At 44.8% G+C, this 21,732-nt stretch overlaps 1 protein-coding gene across 4 annotated transcripts in view; it reads right to left on the bottom strand.

The window, feature by feature from the left end:
* The window catches only part of PIK3R5 (phosphoinositide-3-kinase regulatory subunit 5), a 69,096-nt gene that overhangs the window by 35,171 nt on the left and 12,193 nt on the right, over positions 1-21,732 (bottom strand). The window lies entirely within an intron of this gene.

Here is a 21,732-nt window from a genome sequence, read left to right as displayed (position 1 = left end):
CCAGTTTAAAAATGGACAAAGACTCTGGCTGGTGTGGCTCAGTGGACGGAGTGCCAGCCTGAGAACCAAAGGGTCACAGGTTCGATTCCCAGTCAGGGCACATGACTGGGTTGTGGGCCAGGTCCCAGTAGGGACCGTGTGAGAGGAAACCACACATTGATATTTCTCTCCCTCTCATTCTCCCTCCCTTCCCCTTTCTAAAAATAAAGAAGTAAAATTTAAAAAAATAATAAAAATGGACAAAGGACTTGAATAAACATTCCTACAAAGAAGATATACAAATGTGGCCAAAAGTAGGTTTACAGTTAGTTGTTCATGTGGAAAAAGACTTAGGTTATTACTAAGCAGGTTACTACTATTACAATAGCTTTATTAACTCAAAAGAATGTCACACTGCAATTGTTTAGTGATCACAACCACTCCATGACATAATCACAGTTTTCACAATCCCTGCAGTCCAGGGAGAGTCCGCCATTTATTTGCCCATGTTCCTGGGGTAATAGTTCCTACAGCCTGAACTGGAAACACATCCAAAGTTGGCTTGACTCCCAAAGCCCACGTTCTTTCCTACGCCATGTTCATAGGAAATCATTTCTGCTGTTTTCTAGACAAAGGACTGAGGATGCGGTTTCGCCTCTGCATTTTAATTTCCAGGGAAGATGTCTTCGCACCAAAAGTGCCTGGATTCTCATTGTCAGTGATTCATTCTCCACGGGTTAGGGTTACTCACTTCCTCTGCTCTAGCTTCTTTTTCAAGATGTAAGATCCCTGGGCAGACATTTACCTAACAAATGAGTCTATTATGGCACTGACAGCAGACAGTGGGCAGAGGAAGGACTCCAAGGCCAGGGGAGGGAGGAAATATGAAAAGGTAGGTGGAGATGGCATGGGGTGGGGACAGGAGGAGCAGGATGACGTAGAAGTATACAAAACAGGGGGAACCACTAAGGGAGCACAGATAAGCCTTTACCTACTTCCCAACTTTGCCCACGCTCTTCTTTACCAAGGAAGGGGCCCAGGAATGCTCAGGAAGACAAGGTTGTGGTTAAGACTGCAAAGAAAGGAGATGAGGAACAGAAGAGGGAAGGAGAAAGATACCGATGTGTACACAGTGCTGGTTCTATGCCAGACACTGTGCTCAGGGCTCGAAGCACAAGATCTCATTGATTCTGAAGATCCCCATAAAACTCCGAACACACAAGGATGAGGAAAGCGCAGCTCCTCATGGCTAAATGACTTTCCCAAGGTTGCACAATGAGCAAGTGGCCTGGGCAGAATGTGAACGTAGGAATGACTCCCTTCCACCCAGGTAACCATCTGGAAGAAGACTGCAAAGAAAGCAGGGTACATGAACTTGCCTTCACGTATCCTAACTATAATAATTGCAGCTAATGCTAATTAAGGGCTTGCTATGTGCCAGGCACTCTTCTAGGTGTTTCCTATGAACTAACTCATTGAATCTATATGAAGCAGAGACGCTCTTATTCCCATCTTAAAGATGAGGAGACTGAGGCACAGTGTTCTCTTAGCTGGTATGTGATATATGTCCCATCCTGGCCTGTCCTAGGCAACTTAGCTTCTCTATGCACATTAAAGGAATCCATAATTGGCACACTGAAATTACTGCCACAGTGGGGAACCAGAGAAAGACTAAGAATTTACTAAAGTATAAACTCCAGGCAGCTACCAAACTCTACGAGCCCCTAGGCTACACCATGGGCATCTGGCCCTGGAGAGTGTTGAATCTGCCTCCTTTCAAATGCAGAGCCTGTCTTGTTTGCCTGCAAATGCTCTCAGAATAACAGGCAGAGAGGAAGAACCTAGATGTAGAAACTCAAGAAAAGCCAATTACACATACTGGGTTGGCCAAAAAGTTCATGTAGTTTTATATATAAAATAAAAGACATACTTTTCATTTTCAATGATAACTTTATTGATTTGGATATTTTGAGTATGTTGGCTAACTCCTATGTAGTAGAATGTTGATGGTTCTCAGTTCATGTCCCAATTTCATTGCTATCGACTTCGACTGGTCTGCTCAACCAGCATCATCCAGTGAGAAATCTCTAGCATAAAACTGTGCAAACCACTTTTAACATGTTCAATCAGTCACAGCACCTTCTCCATACATTACACTAATCCTTTTTTTGCATTTCAGTTGTGTTTTTACCTTTCTTGAAACAATGAAGCATAATATGCTAAAAATGTTACTCATTTTCTTACATCTTCAATATTAATGTGGCTACATAAAAATTCACCAGTTTTGATTTTTTTTTAATGCACACCATCACAATACAATCTAACAAAATGTTTCACATGAAGTTAAAGTCAACTAAGCATGATGACTAGAGCCATCTTTCGGAAAAAACAAATGAACTTTTTGGCCAGCTCAATATATTGGCAGCTTTCTGGTTTTTCTGGATATGGAAATAAGACTGGTTGTTGCAAATTGCATTCATTACAGGCTGCACAGTTTCTGCAGAATCATTTTCAGTTTGCAAGACAGGCATGAATATTTCCTAGTTTGGGCAATGATTTTATGGAGCACTGTGATTTCCAGATGCTTTACCAGTGGCAAAAGTTGGGCACAGACTGGCCTAATCCATCACCTCTTCCATCTGCCATCTTTCCTTCCCTCCCAGAGTGAAAGCCATTTAGCACCGCACTGCCTCTCTGTCATCCGGCAACAGGTAACTGCTCTCAGACACAGGCATATCCATCTTCTTTCGTCTCCTTTTCTCTTTAAACTCCTGCCCAATTGAAGAAGAAAAATCTCTCTCTTCTTTATCCCATTCATGAATATGGTGTATTAGTGCAAGAAACTTCTCTAACAAGAAAAGAAACCATCAATGTTTGTGGACAAGAGCCGAAATCAGATGCTCCTCTGATACTTGGCCAGGTGTGATTTTTTACAACTTTTTATAAAACAGACACTGATTTCAAGAGCTCCACTTAGCCTAGCCTAGAACTCTCTAGGGGCTGTTTGCTGTGGCATTAGGACAGCAGGCATTGATGCAATGTTGCCAACTTCTTGCTGAATATACCCATGACGACCAGAACAAAGGAAGACATGCACACCACCCAAACTGAAAACCAATACTGATGGGCCAGAGTCAAGGACTGACATTACGTCTAAACAGGAGGGAAATGGATTAAGGAAATCTAGACTTCAGTTCTGGCCAAAATCTCTGTAGGAGGTAGGCAGCTGGTTTTGCACCGTGGCTGATTAAAGTTGGCACTTAAGTGGGTGGGCAGCCTTTTCAGATATTAAATTTTCTGTCTTTTCCTTCCATGAAGATTGGTGGGTCACACCTGCTGAGATGGGGTCATTAGGACATGAGGACAGTATGAGAGGGGAGAACAAATGTCCTGCATTGTCCAAGTTATATCCCATTTTGACCCCAATGGAGAGGTCTGGACGGCAGCTCTAAATCTGGGAGTTCAGTCTATGGGTCACAGAGACTTGGAACTCTATGAAGAGAGAGTGCCGGTGCCCAGGGCTCAGCCCTGGGGCATCCAGTGTGAAGAGGTGGCACATGAAGAATCAGCAAAAGGACACTGAGAAGCTACGACTCATGAAGGAAGAGGAGAACACGATGTCACAGAAACTCAAGACAAAGAGTGCTTCCAGGAGGGAGTGTGGAATGCAACTGCAAGATCCCTAGAATGAGGGCAGAGAGTGGCTGCTGCACCTGGTGACATGGAGGTTTTGGTGACCTGGGAGGAATAAGTGGAGGGCGACAGACCCAGTGGAATAGGCAGAGGAGACAAAGACAGAGATTTAATTGACAGGTGGGAGAGAGGCAACTTCTCTGAGTTTTGCCGAGAAGTGGGTTTGATGTGATGCTCAGTATCCTTTTGCTAAGTTCCTTTTTTTTCTTTACATAACACAAGCTCATTTCTCGTAATTGTGACCAGAAGGACCCTAAGATGCTTTCAACTGTTTCTTAAAGAGCTGTATCTACATGTAAAGACACAACTCTCTATGACCACCTGCCATGTTAACATTGGTCATCTCTGAGAGACAAGATCAGATATAATTTTTATTTTTCTACAAACATTTCAATAATACATTTTATGTGTTGTTTCATCACACAAATTATAGGTGTTAAGTACATAAAAAATGGACAGCATTTCTGGGAAAGTGGAGTAGATGTACTTTTCCTTATTCTTCCTGCTAAGTACAAAACCCGAACATTGTATTTAAAAAAACAACAACAACAACTAGCATAAAAATCTCTGAAAGGTGGGAAAAGCAGACCAGGTAGGGACCTTGGGAACAGGAAGTGACATGGTGGCAAAGTCCCTGGGTTGTATTTTGTTTTTGCCTTGTATATCCTAGACTTGGAGCTAAGGAGACAGCAAGCTGGAAACACCAATGCATGCAAAAATAAACAAAAAACAAAACAACAACAACAAAAACCCCAAACAAACAAATAAAAAGAAAAGCCTGCTCTCTCTAGCTAAAGGACCAGGAAAAGGGTAGCTTAGCAAGGCAGAGAACTTGAAGACAGTAGTCTCTCTGCTCCAGCCAAACACTGCAGAAGAAACCATGGTACCATCTTCACTAGTGAGGCCGAGGTGGGGAGCCTTGACTTCACTCTGGCCAGGCTGTGCATAGTGAGATTAGAGAGCCCTCACCATGGGTGGTATCTGGGAAAGCCAAGCAGGGGCCAAACTTTTCATATCCACTGAAGGAGTCCCCTTCAGCCCTCTGTTATCAGTGGAGACCACTGGGGAACCTGGACTTTTGGCCCCACTGGACAGTCAAGAGCAGTGCCCCCACTCCAGGTGGTATCAGAGGAAGCCTAGCCAGGGAGTCAGGGCTTTCACCACTGCCCAGGGGTAATGAAATCATTCCCTCCATCCCATGGAGTCAACAGACAGTAATGAGGCCCCTCAGTCCCTCCCGGCCAGTCAGGTACCAGTGGAGGCCTGATGGGAAGCCAGAATTCCCAGAGCACTGCCCAGATTTCAGCAGAAGCTGAGAATGGGACCAGGGCTCCCACCCTCACCTGACAGTGATGAGGTGGTGTCCCCGCCCTACTTCCCCCTTCAGGGGCATGTTAGAGAAAGCCGGCTAAAATAAAAGGTCTAAGTAGATGCAGAGCCTTATAACTCTCATACCACCCATAACTCATCACACCAAGACCAAGGGAGACCTCAAACAGAGTAAAAAAGGCAAGCAGTAGATGCCAACACCAATAGATGTTAGCAGATGTTAAAATTATCTGACAAAGATTTTAAAGCAGCCATCTTTAAAAATGCTCCAATAAACAATTACAAACAAATGAAAACTAGAAGGGTCTCAGCAAATAACTTGAAGAGATCAATAAGTACCAAATGAAAATTTTAGAACTGAAAACTACAATAAATGCAATAAAAAACTCAGTGGATGGGATCAACAGCAGAGTGGAGAGAACAGAGGGAATAACCAATGAACTTGAATATAAAACAATAACTTTATCCAGTCTGAACAACAGAGAGAAAGTAAACTGAAGAACAATGAACAGAGCTCAGCGGTGTGTGCGGCCCTAGCAACAGGTCTAATGTTCATGTCATCCCAATACCCATGGGAGAGGGCAGAGCAGAGAAAGAAGTCAAAGAAATGATGGCCAAAAACTTGACAAATCTGGCAAAATATATAAAACTATGGACTCAAGGAGCTGTGTGAATCCTAGACAGGCTAAAGCCAAAAAATACACACAAAGACACATCATTAGCCAAACTTCTGAAAACTAAAGACAAAGAAAAAAATCTTGAAAGCAGCAAGAAAGGAGCAATACCTTCTCTTAGAGGAAAAACAATTCAAAGGATAGTGGATTTCTCATCAGAAGTCACAAAGGCCAAAAGGAATGGAACAACACATTTCAGGAGCTGAAAGAAAAGAACTGTCAAACCCAGAGTCCTATAGCCAACAGGAATCAAGACATTCTCAGATGAAGGAAAACTAAGAGAATTTGTCATCAGCATACTTACCCTAAAAGAACGGCTAAAGGAAATTGGAAATAAGATTATAAAAGAAAATATCTTGGAACATCAGGAATGAAGAAAGAACATGGCAAGCAAAAATCTAGGTAAATATAATAGACTTCCCTTCTCTTGAGTTTTCTCAATCATGTTTGGTGGTTGAATCAAAAGTTATAACATTGTCTGACATGGTTCTAAATGTATGCAGAATAAATATTTAAGACAGTTATACATGGGAAAGGTGATGGGGCCTAGAGGGAGGTAAGGCTTCCACATTTCATTAGAACTGGTAAAATTATTACATCATTAGACTGATAAGTTATGTATATATAATGTAATACCTAGAGCAACCACTAAAAACACTATACAAAGAGAAACACACAAAAACATTATCTATAAATCAAAATGAATTCTAAAAAGCATTCAAGTAATCCACAGGAAGGCAGAAAACCTAAGAACAACAACAAAAGCAGAAGGAAAAAAAACCCAGGAAAACAAATAATAAAATAGCAGACTAAAGCTCCAAGTTATCAACAATTACATTAAACTTACTGGGCTGAGTATACCAATTAAAAGACAGAGATTGGTAGCAGATTACAAAGCATGACCCAACTATTCGCTGTCTACAATAGACTTACTTCCATATATAGCGATACAGGCAAGTTGAAAGTAACAAAGGTACAAAACTATATCATGATAATGTTAATCAAAAGGAAGCTTAAGTGGCTATATTACATCAGACAGAGCCAACTTCAAAGCAAAGAAAATTACCAGAGAGAGAGAGGGACGTTATATAATGACAAAAAGATCAATCCACCAAGAAGACACAGTAATCCTAAATATGATTTCACCAAACAACAGAGTTGCAAAATATGTGAAGAAAAGCTGATAAAACAAAACAGAGAGATAGACAAATCCATAATTAGAGTTGAAGACTTCAACATCCCTCTCTCAACAATTGGTAGAAAATGAGCAAGAATACAGAAAAACTCTAATACTATCCGCCAACAGGACCTAATCAATATTTCTAGAAAATTTTGCCCAATGACAGCAGAATACACATTCTTTTCAAGTACCCATGGAACATATACCAGGATAGATCATATCCTGGGCCATAAAACCAATCTCAACACATTTAAAAGAATTAAAATCAATCCTAGCTGGTGTGGCTGAGTGGATTGAGTTCCAGCCTATGAACCAAAGAGTGGCTTGTTTGATTCCCAGTCAGGGCGCACGCCTGGGTTGTAGACCTGGTCCTCAGTAGGGGGCGTGCAAGAGGCAACCATATATTGATGTTTCTCTCCCTCTCTTTCTCCTTTCCTTTCCTTCTCTCTAAAAATAAATAAATAGAAATCTTTTTAAAAAATCTCAGTAAAAGGGACTTCCGGCCAAGATGGAGGTGTAGGTAGACACACTATGCCTCCTTGCATGACCAAAAGAAGGACAACAACAATTTAATAACAAAAAACAACCAGAACTGACAGAAAATCGAACTGTATGGAAGTCCGACAATCAAGGAGTTAAAGAAGAAACACTCATCCAGACCGGTAGGAGGGGCGGAGTCAGGCAGCCTAGCAGAGAGCACTCATGGCAAAGCCATGGCTGGCAGACCCAGCAAGGCAGCAGACTGTGGAGGGGCGCAGCACGCAAGGTGGCTGGCGGTGCAGATAGTCCCACATTCACACACAGATAAACCAGTAGAAACAACTGGGGAGTGGGACGGACCTCGCAACCCAGAGCCCCAGCTGGGAGAAATAAAGCCTCAAACCACCAATTGAAAACACCTGTACCTGTTGCTGTGTTGGGAGAGACTCCCAGCCTCACAGGAGACTTTGTTGGAGAGACCCGCAGAGTCCTACAATGTACACAAACCCACCCACATGGGAATCAACACCAGAAGGGCCCAATTTGCTTGTGGGAAGTGGGGGAAGTGACTGAAATCCGGCAGAGAGAGGAGCAAGCGCCATTGCTCCCTCTCTGACCCCTTCCCCACATACAGCACCACAGCACAGCATTGTGGGTTGCCTTACCCTGATGAACACTTAAGGCTCCACCCCTCACTACATAACAGGAGTGCTGAGAAAAAAATGGCCTAAATAAAAAAGCAGATCAAAGCTCCAGAAAAAATACAACTGAGTGATGAAGAGATAGCCAACCTATCAGATGCATAGTTCAAAACACTGGTAATCAGGATGCTCACAGAATTGGCTGAATTTGGTTGCAAATTAGATGAAAAAATGAAGGCTACGTTAAGTGAAATAAAGGAAAATGTACAGGGAACCAATAGTGATGGGAAGGAAACTAGGACTTAAATCAACAATTTGGATCAGAAGGAAGAAAGAAACAACCAGCCAGAAAAGAATGAAGAAACAAGAATTCAAAAAAATGAGGAGAGGCTTAGGAACCTCCAAGACATCTTTAAACATCTGAATTATAGAAGGGGAAGAGGAAGAGCAACAAGTGGAAGAGTTATTTGAACAAATAATAAAGGAGAACTTCCCCAATCTGGTAAAGGAAATAGACTTCCAGGAAGTCTAGGAAGCTCAGGGAGTCCCAAAGCAGTTGGACCCAAGGAGGAAAAAACCAAGGCACACCATAATTACATTACCCAATATTAAAATAAAGGAGAGAATTCTAGAAGCAGCAGGAGAGAAGGAGACAGCCACCTACAAAGGAGTTCCCATCAGACTGTCAGCTGATTTCTCAACAGAGACCATAATTACAGGCAAGAAGGGGCTGGAAAGAAGTATTCAAAGTCATGAAAGGCAAGGACCTACATCCAAGATTGCTCTATCCAGCAAAGCTTTCATTTAGAATGGAGGGGCAGATAAAGTGTTTCTCAGATAAGATCAAGTTAAAGGAGTTGATCATCACCAAGCCCTTATTTTATGACATGTTAAAGGGATTTATCTAAGAAAAAGAAGATAAAAAATATGAACAGTAAAATGACAGCAAACTCACAATCATTAACAACCACACCTAAAACAAAAACAAAAACAAACTAAGCAAACAACTAGAACAGGAACAGAAACACAAAAATGGAGATCACATGGAGGGTTATTAACAGGGTTATTATGAGGGGGAGAGATGGGGAAAATATACAGGGAATAAGAAGCATATTGGTAGGTAGAAAATAGACAGGGGGAGGGTAAGAATAGTTTGGGAAATGGAGAAGCCAAAGAACTTATATGTATGACACATGGACATGAACTAAAGAGGGGGAATGTGTGTGGGAGGGGCTGTGCAGGGTGGAGGGGAGTGAAGGGGGAAAATGGGACAACTGTAACAACATGACCAATAAAATATGTCAAAAATAATTTAAAAATAAAGAAAAAATCTCAGTAAAACAATTAAAATCAGCCCTAGCTGGGTGGCTCAGTTGACTGGAGCATTGCCCCATACACCAAAAGGTTGGGGGTTGATTTCAGGTCAGGGTCCATTTAATCGATGTTTCTCTCTCTAAAATCATGAACATATTTAAAAATTGTTTAAATAAATAAAATAAAAGAGTTGAAATCATAGAGTGTGTTCTATAACCTCCATGGAATTGAACTAGAAAGTCATAACAGAAAAAAATAACAGGGAAATCTCCAAACACTGAAAAACTAAGCACACAGCTAAATAATTGGTCAGAGAAGAAGTCTCAAGGGAAATCCAAAAATACAATCAATAGATTGAAAATAAATATACAACATATCAAAATTTGTGGGACACAGCTAAAGCCTATGAGGGGAATTCACAGCATAAATACATACATTAGAAATGCCAGATGGCCCAGGAATTTCACTCCTGGGCATTTATCTCAGAGAAATGAAAACCTATGTTCCCACAAACACCTGTGCATGGATGTTTATAGTGAGTGGCTTCATTTGGAATAGCCCCAAACTGGAAACAACCCCAATGTCCTTTAGTGGGTGAGCACATCTCTGCACTATGGAATACTAATCAGTAATACCAAGAAAACAATTATTAAAATACACAACATCCAGAAAACTATGCTGAATCAAAAGCCAACCTCAAAAGAGTTGGCAGTAGTTACCTACTCTTGATTACCTACTATATGATTCCACTTATAAAAGATTTTTGAAATGATAAAATTATAGAATGGCCACAGACTGGGAGAAAATACTTGCTGTGTGTGCATGTGTGCGTGTGTGTATACATCTGACAAATGACTTATATCCCAGAAATGGACAAATAAGAACAGCCACTTCACAAAAAATATCCAATGTCAATAAAGACATAAAAATATGCTCATCATTACTGGTCATCAGGAAAATGTGAGAGTAAAGCCACAATGAGATTACACTACACTAGAATTGCTAAAATTAATAAAATGAGCAATACCAAACTGGTGAGGATGTGGAGCAACCAAACATCATTGGTAGAAGCATAGAATGGTGCAACCACTTTGAAAATCAGCTTGACATTGTCATAAAGTTAGCAAATACCTACTGCTGTGACCCAATAATTCCACTTCTTTACCCAAACTAGAAGAAAATACATGTCGACAAAAAGGCTTGTGCAGAAGTGTTCGAAGCAGCTTTATTCGTCACAGCCTCAGTCTGGAAGCAACCTGACCCCTCAGCAGCGGAATGGATGGACACACCTGGTATATTCATACAATACACTGCTACTTAGCAATGCAAAGAGTAAAAAAGAACAAACCACTAACGTGTATACTAACAAGTATGGCTATCAAAAACATACTGTGTGAATAAAGCTGGACACAGAAAGATAGATATCGTATGTTTCCATTTATAGAACGTTCCAGAACAGGCCAAACTGATCCATGATGAAATAAGTCAAAGTGGTGGTTGTCTCTGGAAGGTACCTCAGGAGTTAACCAGGCATGGATCGAGGGAACTTTCTGAGATGACAGAAATATTCCATGTCTTGATGGGAGTATAGGTTACAGGGTACACATATTTTCCATAACTCATCAAACTGTACAACAAAATCTGTGCCTTTCCCTGTATGTAAACCATACCTCAATAAAAAATTTTTTAAAGAGTATAAATCTTTAAAGTTTTCTCCTCCTTGGTTTGACCTCTTACCCTTCCAGTCCTTTTATGCCTTTATACGCCCACAGACATACCCACACACATGCATTTTCTTCTTACATAGGTGGGATCACAGTGCAGGCATGGTTCTGTGCAGAGTTGTCTCCCCAAAAGTGCATCTGATTGTCATTCCCTCCCTGCCCCTTAAAGCTCATGGTTTTCCACTGCCTCAGGACAAAGTTGGACTCCCACGCCAGCCTACCCAGCCCTGAGAGATCTGGACCCTCCTTCCCTGACCAGTGCCACCCTCGCCTTACCTCTTTCATATACCTCTTCCAGGCTCCCTCTTGCCTGACGTTCCCACCACCTGCCCGGGCTTTTGATGTGGCTTCTAAGGTGCATTTTCCCATCTTCCATTTCAAGCTCACTTTTTCAGGGAAGGCCTCCTGACTGGCCCCTCCCCCGCGCTGGGTTGGGTGCCCACCCAGCCCTCCCTGCTTCCCTGTGCCTGTGTGGTAACTGGCTTCTCTACCAGACTGTCGGTTCTGCTGACAGTGGCTCCTCCGCCATGCAAACAGCTCCTTCGACAGCTGCATCTGGCCTGGGGCCTTCCTTGTCAGGTCCCCCGGGACAGTTACATAAATGTGTGAACCTGCTCTGCAAACCAAAAGCCCCACCCAGATATGTGGCCCTGATGTTATGGCCACGCGAGCGATAGGGGAGATTCCTCAGGCCTCTAGGGGAAATCACATCTATTTTAACTTCCCAGTGAGTCAGTCCTCAGAGGTGTCGACCAGACCGACCGAGTCATTTTTAGCCGCCCACAGTGGGGGCAGAAGTGGAGGCAGGTTGGCTCTGCCAGAGGCCAAAGGACAATCCTGGCCAGAACCCAGGCTTTCTAGGAGCTATTGCTTGGGTCACGGAGTACAAACACGGGACAATGTATGGCGTTATTAATTTATTTCTTCCTGTCCATTGTTCCCTCCCCTCATGTCCCCATGCTAATAAGGCAACCACTTTGTGGAAGGTTTGTGGCAGGAAAGTAAAAATCTCTGAGCTCCTGGACAGCTCTGGGCAGGAGGGATGGGACTCAGAGCGGGTTTCAGTTGATACAAGGAGATAAATAAATAGTTATTTTTCTTTTCTTTTCTTTTCTTTTCTTTTCTTTTCTTTTCTTTTCTTTTCTTTTCTTTTTATTAACTTTAATTCTTAGAGCAGTTTCAGGTTTTACACCCTCCCACTCCTCTCCCACCCACAGTTTCCACTCTTATTAATATTGCCCATTAGTGAGGTATATTTGTTACAACTGATGAACCAATGTTGATATAACAGTATTAATTGAAGCCCACAGTTTACTTTGTTGTACAGTCTGATGGATTTTGCCAAATACAAAATGTCATGTACCACCATGACAGTATCACACAGAACAGTGTCGCTGCCCAGAAAATCCCCTGTGCTGTCTGTTCGCCTCTCCCCGTCTCTCCCACTGCCGGCGACCACATTGTTTTCCTGTCTCTACGGTTTTGCCTTTTCCAGGATATCACACGATTGGCGTTATACATTATGTAGACTTTTCAGACTGTTTTTTTCCACTTAGTAATATGCATTTGAGGCTCTTGCACGTCTTTTCGTGGCTATTTTTTTTCTACCACTAACTAATATTCTGATCTATGCACGTTCCATGTTTTGTTTATCCTTCCACCTAGTGAAGGACGTCTTGGTTGGTTCCCATTTTTGGCAGCTAAACAGTCATGTGCAGGTTTTTGTGTGGAAGTAAGTTTTCAATTCATTTGGGTAAATGCCTAGAAGCATGATTGCTGGACCATTTGGCAAGACTTCTGGGCTTTCTAAGAAACTGTTAAGCTGCCTTCTGAAGGGGCTGCGCAGTCTGCGTGCCTGCTGGTGCCGCCTCGCCTCCTCGGCAGCAGTTGGTGCGGGCGGTGTTTCGCATTTTTGCCGTTCTAAGAGATATTTAGAGGTATCTCCTTTTTTTAACTTCCAACTTCCTAATGACATATGATATTGAGCATCTTTTTATATGCTTATTTGTCATCTGTGTATCTTCTTTGGTGAGTGATTCAGATCTTACTGTTCAGTTTATAAGCACACATTTATGTGGTTTTTCAGCACACTCACTGTGTTGTGCAGCCACAACCGAGATCTACCTAAATCTAGAACATTCCTATCAACGCAGAAAGAAACCTCATACCTATTAGCAGTCACTCCCCATTCCTCTTCCCCCTGTCGTCTGGTAACCACTAATCTACTCTCTCTATCTATGAATTTGCTTTTCTTATATCTTTCATATAAAAGGAATCATACAAAATGTGGTCTTTGGCACCTGGCTTTCTTCTACTTGCATGTTTTCTAGGTTCATCCATGTCATAGCATGTAACAGGTACTTTTATGACTAAATAATGTTCCATTGTATGGGTATATCATGGCTATTTCTTAAATACTTCAATGTATGGACTAAGATTCATATTGGATACCTGGGTGCTACTTGCTCCCAGCCCAAAGCCAAAGGAAAAGACAAGAGGCATTGCCCCAGTAGGCAGTTTTTCCTTCCGCGTGAGGGACAGTGAGTAATGAGCCTCAGCTGGAGTTTCTTCTGTAATAAAAAGGAATTCTGCTTGAGTCTCGTGGGCTTAAATAACCCACTGCCGCCACCACCAGTTACTACCCATGAAGTTCCTACTTCCTGCTGGGCACCAGAGCAGGCAGGCAGGCACATGTACACAGAACGATCCCCACTCCCATGTGAGGACGCTTGGCTCTGAGGGGTAGAGCCACGGCCTCAGCGTCTGCTGCAGCAACACTAACTCAGGCCTGCCAAATAGTGAAGCCCTCCTTAACTGTCCCAGGAGCCAAATTTCCTCACCTCTTTGTGTCCCAGACCCATTTCGCAACTTGGAGAAATTTATAAACCCCTCTTTAAAATAATGTTTCAAATGTATGAAATAAAATACACTGGACTGTAAAGGAAATGAATTACACTGAAATACAATGATGGATATTTTAAATAATCAGATTGGTGAAATGGTAATATATGTTCTTTTCATCAACACACTAAATAACAAAATCCAGCAGTGGTTCTAATCACTACCATCACTTCGAAATAGTAGAAAGCATAAACGACGTTTGAGGTACCTGCCCAACTGCACAGTAATATGCAAAGATCTGCATGAGAAAACATCTAGACTAAGGCACAGGTGTTGGTAATGTGATGGAGTTTGTTGCCCACATTCATAGTGGAAAGAAACACTAAAGTTCAGTTAGAGGTGAGTGCAAATAAGATGTCACATGGTGCCCACCCAGCACACGGGCCCTGGGTTAGAGTCTCTGCTCCCCAGAGGAATGGGAACATGGGCTGGGGAGAAGGGAGACCCTGCCCCTCCCAGGACCTGTTGGTGCCTCTGGATGTCTACCACCTTTAGCAGGCCTGGTGTGAGGAGGGGTCACCTTCCTGTTCACTAGCTCTGCCTGGCCTGGAATTCCTCAGTCTGGGGCTTTTCTGGGAAGCTCCCTAAACAGTGTTTCAGTTTCTCGGGCTGGTCTCCATCTGTCTGTCTTATACATCCTATCTCTCTCTGGACAGTTTAATGCCTTTTTAAACAACCCCCTGTGAGGTTTGGGGAGTTTCTCATCTCTCATATCAAACTTCTTATATGACTTCAGAAGGGCAGCCCCTAAGGTGGTTCCCCTGCAAGAGGGGGAGGCCCCAGCCTAAGGCGTGGTACAGAGGCACTGAGTGAAGACCCAGAGTGCAGCCCAGCAAGGGGGGCCCTGGGGACACAGCAGCTCCCTGTGCAGAGAGCCACTGGCTTTCTCACCTCACGAGGGCCAGTCTGGGGCACGGAGGACAACAGGTTAAGCCATGCAACCTCTGTGGACCTCAGTTTCTTCATGCATGAATTGGGAAATGGGCCTCTCCAAGGAGGCGTGATGGGGTGAGGAGTAAACAGCAAGAAGGCTGGACTGCATTTCCAAACCTGCTCAGAGTTCACCTCAGATGAGAGCCAGGAAAAACTTTCCAAGTGACACCAGGAAGCAGCAGCGCTTTCTGGCTCTTCACTGAAGGCCCGATGGACAACATGACCGCAGCTGGCCGGTGCACCTCCTTCGCCCCTGCTTCCTGCGCTTCAGAGGCCTAGCCCAGGAGGGGCGACCAGGGGCAGAGGCAGCACTTGGACCCTTAGACCTCCCACCCCCTTCTCGTTCCTCCTTTTTAATCAAGACATCTATCTGATCTGGGGCCCTTGGGAAGTCCCCAGCCTCTCAGTCTCAGTGTCTCCATAGATGAAGTGACTCCTGAGGGTCCCTCCTGCTCCAATCAGACCCAGGATGGATGTGGGGGAGGAAGGATTCCCCTTCCAGCCACATCATCCCCATTTGCCAGCCCCAGGGCAGCTGCCCCAGCTGCAGCAGGTCCTGGTGAGCAGAGACCACTCTGCTTCCGGTCTACCCATGGTGACTGGACAGGTGGGAGGGGCGCCAGGGTAGGGGAGAGAAGGGCAGGTGCAGGGAAGCCGGACTCCACAGAAGCACCTGTTCCAAGTTATACAGGTTGCCAAGACGTGGCACCTATTTCCATTGTTCTCTAGACCTGCCCTATCCCCACGACAGCGACTGGGGTTGGGGAGACGGTGGCAGAGGCTGGAGGGACAGAGAACAGAGGATGCGCAGGAGGGGCCAGAACAGTAAGGAGGAGGCTTGAAAAGCAGGGCTGGGCAGAAACACCCTTGTAACAACCTGAGGCTGAGATAGATGAAAGGGGCTGAAAAACAAAAACAAAAAAGTCAAAATGTACAACGGCAGCCCCAATGTTTCCTGTTTTTCTAACAAATCACCAATGATTTCCAAGAAAAGCAAGCCGTGCTATGCGCGGTCCTGGGCACAGCCGCAGAATTTGCACATCTGGCCTGTGCTTCGAGAGGGTGGCAGGACCGGGCACAGGATGTGGCAGGGCCACCGAAAGGTCTGCAGCCCGAGGAGGCATGGGGGCACGGGCCAGGAGCTCCTCGGGGATCCAGCCGCCCACCTGCACTTCAGTTTCCTCGGGTCCCCGGAAAAGCAGGAGGGTTCTCCCTTCAAGCTTAGAGGACACTTTCAGAGGATTCCCACGGACAGGCTTCCCCAGACCTGACTGAATTCTCTGAGAATTTCCAGTCAGCAGGCTGTGGGGGGCTCCAGGGAGGCCAGGCTGGGCCAGGTGTCCTGAGAGACTGGGAGCAGATCACCCAAGGAGGACAAGACACCCTCAGAAGTGGGCATCCAGCCACCATCCCTCCCCTTCCGGTCTCAGCTTCTGTCCCTCTTGCTGAGGAGGGTCTCACAGGGTCCTGGGCTTTTTCAAAAACCCCTGGAGTGACAGGCAGACCCCAGAGCTGGGGCTAAAGATCAGTGTTCTCAACCCAGGACCCCCACCCCTTCCTGCCAGGCCACCTGCTCCTCCCTCAGCACCCCCAGGAGCCCTCTCTGCCCCTGCCTGCTTCACCCCACTCCAGGAAAACAGAGCTGCCCCCTGGAGATCCCCTCCCAGCCATCCCAGGCCCTCTTCTCTCCTCTGTCTGTGACCAGAGTCTTCTCTGTAATGCCTCCCCCCTCTTCTGCTGTCTCACCAGCATCTTCCCTGCTGGTTCTTCCAGAAAACCGAGCATCTTGCCTCACTCATGCAGGCTGGTGGCAATTCAGCTCTATGTACAAACCTGCAAGCCGGCATGCCCAGACACCGCTGAGCCCTATCAGCACCAGACCTGTCCCCAGTCCAGGGCCCATAGGCAGGCTGTGGGTGGGCATCATGGATGGAAGGAAGGGAGACAGAGAGCCCAACCTTACCTGCCTGTAGCCTCATTCCTGGTCTACCCTAGTGGGCAGAGCAGACCCTCAGGCCAACACCACACACACATATTTTGCCTAGCCATCTGAAAGTAAGTTGCAGGTTGCAGACATCTTGACGAGTCACTCCTACATATTAGATTTAACCATATGAACCACAAACAGATATCAGCAAGTTCATACGGTTCAACCTGACACTTGAGCATGTGTCCCCTGAGAACGAGGACAGTCTCCACCCCGGGGATACCATTATCACACACAGAGCAAGATAATGACAATTACACACCATCTGCTGTGCCCCGAGGCACACGTAGTCTTGCAGGGCACCTGCTATGTGCCTGTGTACCCACCTTCCCCACGCCGAGTCAGGACCTGGGCCATACAGGGGACAAGCAGTGGGAGGAGGGAGGCTGCTGGTCCCAGCAACTCCCTCACACTGGGAGTTCACTCTGGACAGGTGCAAAGCAGACACCTGAAAACCCACGACAACCCATGACAACACACAATGAGAATCTCTCCCAGGGGAAGTAGGAAGTATATTATGGGATTGGATTTTCCAAAGGTGGTCCCAACATTGCCCATCCTACAGTCTCTTTGATAATGTGGCCTTGCCACTTCCCCATCAAGAGTAGAATGTAATTCCCCTCCCCATAAATTTGGGTGGGCTCGTAACTGCTTCAACCAGAGACAGTGAAGGTGACATTGTGTGGCATTCCAAGCTAGGTCATTAAGAGGATGCAGCTCCTGTCTCATTCACTAGAACCCTTGCGCGTGGAGCTCTGAGCTGTCCTGCAAGAAAACTGACTGGCCATGTAGAGGCTGCCATCAGGTGTGGAAGCCCAAGCCACATGGAGAGGCCATTGCAGGTGTTCCGGCTGCAGCTCCCATCCCCAGTTGTTCAAGTCTTCCCAGCTGAGGCCCCGACGTCACTGAGCGCAGATGAGCCATCCCCACTGTGCTCTCCCCAGATTCCTGGCTCACAGAGTCCACAAGCATACTAAAGTAATCACAGTCTTCTACACTACGTTTTGGGTAGTTTATTGCACAGCAATAGTATCTGGAACACACATATCTGGCAGAGGGCCCACACCTTGACAGAGACCAGGCCACATGGCCAGAAGCCACATGTTCAGAAGAGCTCAGATGGAACAGCCCTAGAGAAAGCTACGCAGAGATGGGTGCCATCTGCCAGGCAGCTAAGATAATCATGGCACTTCAGAGGCACAAGGGCCCTTAGAGGTTGTCCAACTTAAATTCACCGATTCAAGTAAAAAGTTATCTTGGGTCCCTGCTGGTGTGGCTCAGTGGATTGAGTGTTGGCCTGCAAACCAAAGGAATTGCTGGTTCAATTCTGAGTTAGGGCACATGCCTGGGTTGTGGGCCAGGTGCCCGGTAGGGGACACAGAGGCAACGGATGGATGTTTCTCTCACACATCAGTGTTTTTCTCCTTTTCTTTCTCCCCCCTTCCCCTTCCTCTAAAAATAAATAAATAAGTTATATAAATAAATAAATAAATAAATAAACAAACAAAAGTTGTCTCACTAAGTGAATATGACCACAAGATACTTTGCTGGATGGTGTGATAGATCTCAAGATGACTAATACACTGTCCTTTGTTTCAGATATTAAGCTTTGCTGATGCCAGCATGGAAAGCACCACATTCTAAGGACTAGAGTAACCACAGCAACATACCAGGCATGCTCCTGCCTCAGGACTTTGTACCTAGTGTTCCCTCTGCCTAGAGTGCTCTTCTCCCAGATGCCACTCCCTCGGCTCACTCCCTCACCTCTGTCTAGTTTTTACATTATATTCTCAACAAGGACTTCTGGCAAACCCCACCTCTGACACACCCTGCTTTCTTTTTCCCACCCCTCTAATCACCAACTGACACACAAAACTTACTTATTATTTATTGTGCTTATTGTCTGTCTCTCTCCTGCAGTCCCATTAGATTGTAATCTCCACAAGGGCTTTGAAGAGTGCCTGGCACATATTTGCTGGATGAACAAATGAATGTTGAATGAATAAATAAATGAAACAGAAGTCTAAAAGAAGGTGAAAGAAGAGAGAAGCACATGGGATCACATGCACGTAGCTTAAATGAGATATAAATGCCGTTGTCTCATATGAATCACAAAACTGACCCACAGCAAGGCCTAGGGATGCAGCAATTCACCCTGACAGTACCTGGAAGTCTCACTAGGTTAAAACCAGGTTGTCTGACAAACCCTTGCTCCTCCGATCATCTCATCTCTTGGAAGGCTGAGGAAGCGCAGAGAAAAACTATCCCATCTTGTGTCTTTGATTCTGATCAACAATAAGGAAGGTTCATAAAATAGGAGTGAGGGGAAGACAGGGTGAAAATGACCACATCACCTCAAAGTTTGGACTAATAATGGAAGAAATTGCTAGATTCAGACATACATCTTAGGCTTTAAGAACACATAATCAGACAGGATGGCTTAACAGGAAAAGAAGACTCGGAAAATTAAATTCTGAAGGCACAGTCCCATGGGAATGCAGAGGGGCCAGTGTGAATTTCGGGGGCATACACAAAAGGTGGGAGCGAGGTTCCCAAATAAGAATGGACATAAAAGAGCAAGAGTGAGTAGGTGCGAGAGGAAGCCCTGAGAAAAACATTGAAGACATAAGTAAGGGCCCACAGAGTTATTTTCAGAGCCAAACCTTGGGATTAGGCTAACCACTCAGAACAGGACAGGCAGTGGTCCCCCGAGAGAGGGCAGAACTGCTCTGCTGCCATTCATCCATCTTCTTCCTCAAGGAGGATAGTTGTCTTTCTGGAAAGCATGGATCAACGACTGTTTAGCCAATAGCAGATAGATAAGCAGGGTCTTTACTGGAGGGCCTTTACTGGCAGCGGGGTCGGGACAGAAATCTATCTCAAGGAGCTCATGCCCAGAGACCTCCATACCAAGCATTAGGAGCTGCAAGAAATACAAAACAGACAGACAACCCGATAGAAAAATGGGTAAAAGACATGAATAGGTCTTTTACAAAAGAGAATATCCAAATGGCCAATAAACATGAAATGGTGGCCAATTTCATTAGTTGTAAGAGAAATGCAAATTCAAATTAAGATGCAATACCACCAGACACCCATCAGGACTGTGCAAATGAAAAAGATGGAAAACTCTGTCTGTGAGCATGTGAAGCCTCAGGGCTGCAGGTGAGAGTGCAAACTGGTACAGCCACTTCCCAAATGGAAAACTGTGTAGCAGTAGCCACTAAAGCACAAGCCACTGTGACACAGCAATTCCGCTCCTAGGAATGTATTCAAAGGACATGAGCCAGAACGTTCACAGCAGCACTATTCAAAGCAACCTTCAAACCAGACACTACCCAATGGGTGAGTTGTCCCAGTGGAGGTTAATGTGGGGCAAGTGCAATAGAAACTTGGAGGAGGGAGGTGGTCAATTAGCATAGCTCCTCCAAGAAAGTTGCTCCTGAGATAACTCACCAGGAAGACAAAGCTGCCCTGGAATTCAGGCATGATGGTGGGAAAATAGACAGAGGGAAGAGGTATGAGCCAGCATGGTTCCTTTAGGAGACAGCCAGGTGATCAGCCCCGCTGCAGAATGAAGCAGGACACAGGCATGCTGGGAGATAAAGCTGCATGAGCTAAGATGGCAGATTGCACATGGTTTTATGTGCCAAGCTAAGTGCTTAAGGGTTTGCTCACAGGCGGGCCATGTGGAGCCATTGCCAAATTTTCAACTGGTACATCCACTTTCTAAGTGGAAATGACACAGCCTTGGATGTAGAAGACTATAGCCACAGGGGGTGAGGAGGAGACTGGGGGAAAAGGGCCCCACATGGAGGGCTCTGAAGTCAAATAGAGGGCTGACTGAAAATGAATGGAGGATTGCAGATGAGGAGAAACGAATCTCAGAGTCATAAAGAAACCTGAAATTTGTGGAAGGGAACTGCTACTAATAAGTTTTGAAACACCAGAGAAAATGAAAGATGTATAAGAGAGACAGAGTGAGACAGACAGAGAAAGACAGAGATGCAAAGACAGACACTGGAAAAGGCTGGCCCAATTTTGAAGAACATAAAACAGGTAGAGTCTTGGAAACTACAGTCTCTTAGCCCACTGGCCCCCAGTGGTGTTCTCTGCATGTAATTAAGTGGCAGTTCATGAGCTCTCAGCCAAGGATCTAGAGACAACCAGGCACTACAACAGATTCACTAACAAAACACGTAAACCAAAAAAGTGCCACAAAAAGAGCATATCTGGAATTTGGCATGTCCTGCTCTAGTCTCACGACCATGTAGAAAAATGTGACCCAAAATGGCAACAGAAACAGATGGAATCCCACTCCCCTAATAACCTCACCCAAAGGGTGTTGAGAATCTTTTTCTACAGGGGCACCTCTCCCAAAATGCCAGAGAGCTCTCCTTTTGGATCATTAGGATATGCCATTTAAAAAACTGTGGCAAAATATAAATAAGATAGAATTTATAATTTTAACCATTTCTATGTACAGTTCTGTGGCATTTAGTACATTCTCAGTGTTGTGCAACCATCACCACGTCATCTTCCCAAACGGGAACTCCGTGCCCATTAGACACTGACTCCCCTCCTACCTCCTCCCAGCCCTTTGTAACCGTCATTCCACTTTCTGTCTTTATGAGTTTGACTCACAGATACCTAACAAAAGTGGAATCATACAGTATTTGTCTTTTTGCATCTGGCTTATTTCACTTAGTATAATGCCTTCAAGTTTCTTCCATGTTGTAGCATGTATCAGAATTTCCTTCCCTTTTAAGGCTAAATAATATTATTCCGTTGTATGTATGTGCCATGTTTTGTTTACCCATTTATCCATAGATGGCCATGTGGGTTGACTTCATCTTTAGGCATAGCATGCCATTTTTTTAATGAACAGTTTTCAATA

Source organism: Phyllostomus discolor, chromosome 8 (assembly GCF_004126475.2).
Source record: "Phyllostomus discolor isolate MPI-MPIP mPhyDis1 chromosome 8, mPhyDis1.pri.v3, whole genome shotgun sequence".
Taxonomy (NCBI): domain Eukaryota; kingdom Metazoa; phylum Chordata; class Mammalia; order Chiroptera; family Phyllostomidae; genus Phyllostomus; species Phyllostomus discolor.
This window is presented reverse-complemented; position numbering and strand designations above follow the sequence as displayed.